The following is a 3,324-nucleotide window of genomic DNA, read 5'->3' on the forward strand; positions in this document are numbered from 1 at the left end:
AGGCAGTGTTTCATTCTATTGTACGTAGGGTCACTATGAGTCAGAATCGACTCAACAGCACCTAACAACAACAACATCAGAGAGAGGATCAGGAAGAGTTGCATTCACCTGGAACAGACAACAGTTTATATTTACTATCTCGCTCCAGGATACGTTAACTCTCCCACCTCTGTTGTAATACATGCTCCTTGTCCGAAGAGTACAGGACCAGCTAGATGTTCTTCAGATCATCACTCTTGTCTACAATGTTGATGACATCATGATAATCAGACTGGCTGAGCAAGATGTGGCTATTACATTGAAAGCCTTGACCAGACACATGTGCGCCAGAAGGCAGGAGACAAACCACAGTGATCCAAGACTGCTAGTCCTCAGATATTCCTTTTCTTTCAAGGCAGGGGAAAACAGAGCTGGAATATGCATCTACATCTAGAGTTCTTAACCTTAAAGGAATTATGTCTTGTAGAAGGAGAAAATGGCCCTGGGATTTTTAAAAAATGACATTTTTTAATGTCTGTCTTTCCACGAAGGTCCTTGAGTGGTGCAAATGGTTTGTGCTCAACCTAATAGTTGGTGGTTTGAAACCACCCAGCAGTGCTGAAGAAGAAAGGCCTGGTGATCCACTTCCATTAGGATTATAGCTAAGAGAACCCTATGGAACAATTATACTCTGTAACACATGGGGTCACCATGAGTCGGGATAGATCCAACAGCAGTGCATGTTTTTTTTTGTGTGTGTGTGTGTTTCTGTATGCTTTAAACCATAAGAAAACCTGACCAGCCATAACTAATTTGAACATTTGCATTTTATTTCTGTTACTGGGGCAAACGTTTTTGAGGATGAAATGAAATAATACGTGTGAGACACTTAGTATTATGTGCCAAGCTAACAAATTTTAGTAGGCCCATTTGACTTAAGATATGTTCAACACCACCCCTCTGTCAGTTTGTCATACTGTGGTGTTTTACATGTTGCTATGATGTAGAAGCTATGACACTGGTATTTCAAATACCTGTAGGATCACCTATGGTGGACAGGTTTAAGCAGCGCTTCCAGACTAAGACATACTAGGAAGAAACGTCCTGAGACTTGTTTCCAAAAGTCAGCCAATAGTGCTAGAAGATGAGCTGCCTAGGATGAAAAACAACAATGGACTTGATCATGCCAGTGATTATGAGGGTGGCATGGAACCAGGCACCATTTTGTTCTGTTATATACATGAGGTCACCATTGGTCAGAGCCGACTCCAGGGCAGATAACAACAGCAACAATTGTTTAACAAATCCTTATGCCTACTATGTCTTGATTACTTTGGCCATGTCATCAGTAAAAGCCAATCACTAGAGAAGGACATCATGTTTGGTAAAGTAGAGGGTCACAGAAAATGAAGAAAACCCTCAATAAGATGGATCAACATAATAGACTCAACAATGGGCTCAAATATGTCAAAGTTCACGGAGATGACACAGGACTGGTCAGTGTTTCCTTTTGTGATGCATAAGGTTGCCGTGAGTGGAAACCAACTTGATGACAACTAGCAACAACAACAATTATGTCCCAAGCTAGATCAAAGAAAGACATCTAATAATACCAGAGCTTAACAAAATTTGAGTTTTATACTAATAGAACTCTGTTGAGGATGAATGAGTTAACATATGCTAAATACACACATTTATTGCTCCAAATGTTATTAATATCAATCTTATTTTTATACAGGTAAGCATGGTGAGCCCATAATTTTGGGCTTGCTCTTCTAGGGAATAGAGAGTCATTTGTAATTATAGATCGTAACAGAAAATTTTAGGACCATTAATCTGGCAGAGAACAGGGGGAGGAGATTAGATGAGAGAATGACGCTAGGTTGGAGTTTCTCAACCTCAGTACTATTAACATTTTGAGTCAGATAATGCTTTGTTGTAAGGGCCTGTCCTGTGCATTGTAGGTTGTTTAGCAGTATCTAAATTTCCCAGTGGGAGTCCCTGGGTGGTGCAAATGATTAATACAATTGGCTGCTAAGCAGGTAGGAGATTTGAGTCCACCCAGAGGTGCCTCAGAAGAAAGGCTTGGCAATCTACTTCTGAAAAAATCAGCCATTGAAAATCCTGTGGATCACAGTTCTACTCTGACACACGGAGTCACCATGAGTTGGGGTTGACTCAATGGTGATACTTCTCAATAGCAGGTCTTTGGTGTAACAATAAAAACTGTCTCCAGACATTGCCAAAGATGTCCTAGGGGTAAAATTGGTCAGAGTTGAGAACCACTGAGTCGACTGAAGGAGTGAATTGGCTGAGCCTGAGCAACAGCAGAGGACTGGTGATGAAAGATATTGTAGGGCAGGATTGGTGGAATGCGGTAGCTGATTAATTGTGAGGAGTTAAAGGAAGCAAGGATCTGAAGATGATTTCAAGTTTTGTTGTTTGTTACACAAATACTCAAGATGATGATGATGAATATAAAAGGAGGAAGCTGATTTATAGAAGTGGATGAGATTTGTTTTTTTTTTATTTTCTATTTGATAATCCTCGTGGGGCTAATAACTACCATTTACTTTTGTACTAGTTGGTTTTGCACTTTTTCTCCTTTAATCTCCTGAACTACCTGGAAGGTAGGTCATCATTTTCCTTCCTCCATGCACATTATAAGATTCAGAGACAAAATGACCTACCCAAGATCACAGGTCACAGGGCTTTTGAGTGGCAGAACATGTTATCTCTTGACTCCAAAATTCACCTTAAGTCCATTGCCTTCTTGGGGTACAACTTTTGCCTTCCTGGGGCACAGAGGCGAGTTCTGGGGGAGGATGATTTAGAAAGCTCCAGCATAAAACATGAGAGAGGCTCACTTATCCCCAGCAGTGAGGGCAATCACCTTGCCTCGGATTTGTCCAGAGTCAGCTGAAAAGGTGTGATGACATTCGCACGACTGCATTCCCAAAGAGGCTCTCGCGTACATCTGGCCTTTTCCAGCAAGCAGACAACGCCTACGTGCAGTTGGAATCTGACACCCAATGCACTACCAGTGAATCATGAGCTATCTTTTCTCGGCTTTAAACAGAAGGCGGATTTTGGCAGCTGGGTGCCATCTCCACCTCCAAGGAGCTATTACTCATACGCTGTCATCAAGAGCTGCTTTCTTTTCAGCCATGCTAAAATCCTTTTCTCAAGTCTTACAGCAGGTGGATCAGGCATGGGGCATGGACTAAAGATGGCCAGTGAGAAAAGTAATGTGGACATTCTAGCTGCAAGGGTGAGGTCAGGAGCCCTGGTGGCATGGTGGTTAAAGCACTCAGCTACTCACCAAAAGGTCACAGTTTGAAACTA

This window comes from Trichechus manatus, unplaced genomic scaffold (genome assembly GCF_000243295.1).
Source record: "Trichechus manatus latirostris isolate Lorelei unplaced genomic scaffold, TriManLat1.0 scaffold00150, whole genome shotgun sequence".
Classification (NCBI taxonomy): Eukaryota; Metazoa; Chordata; class Mammalia; order Sirenia; family Trichechidae; genus Trichechus; species Trichechus manatus.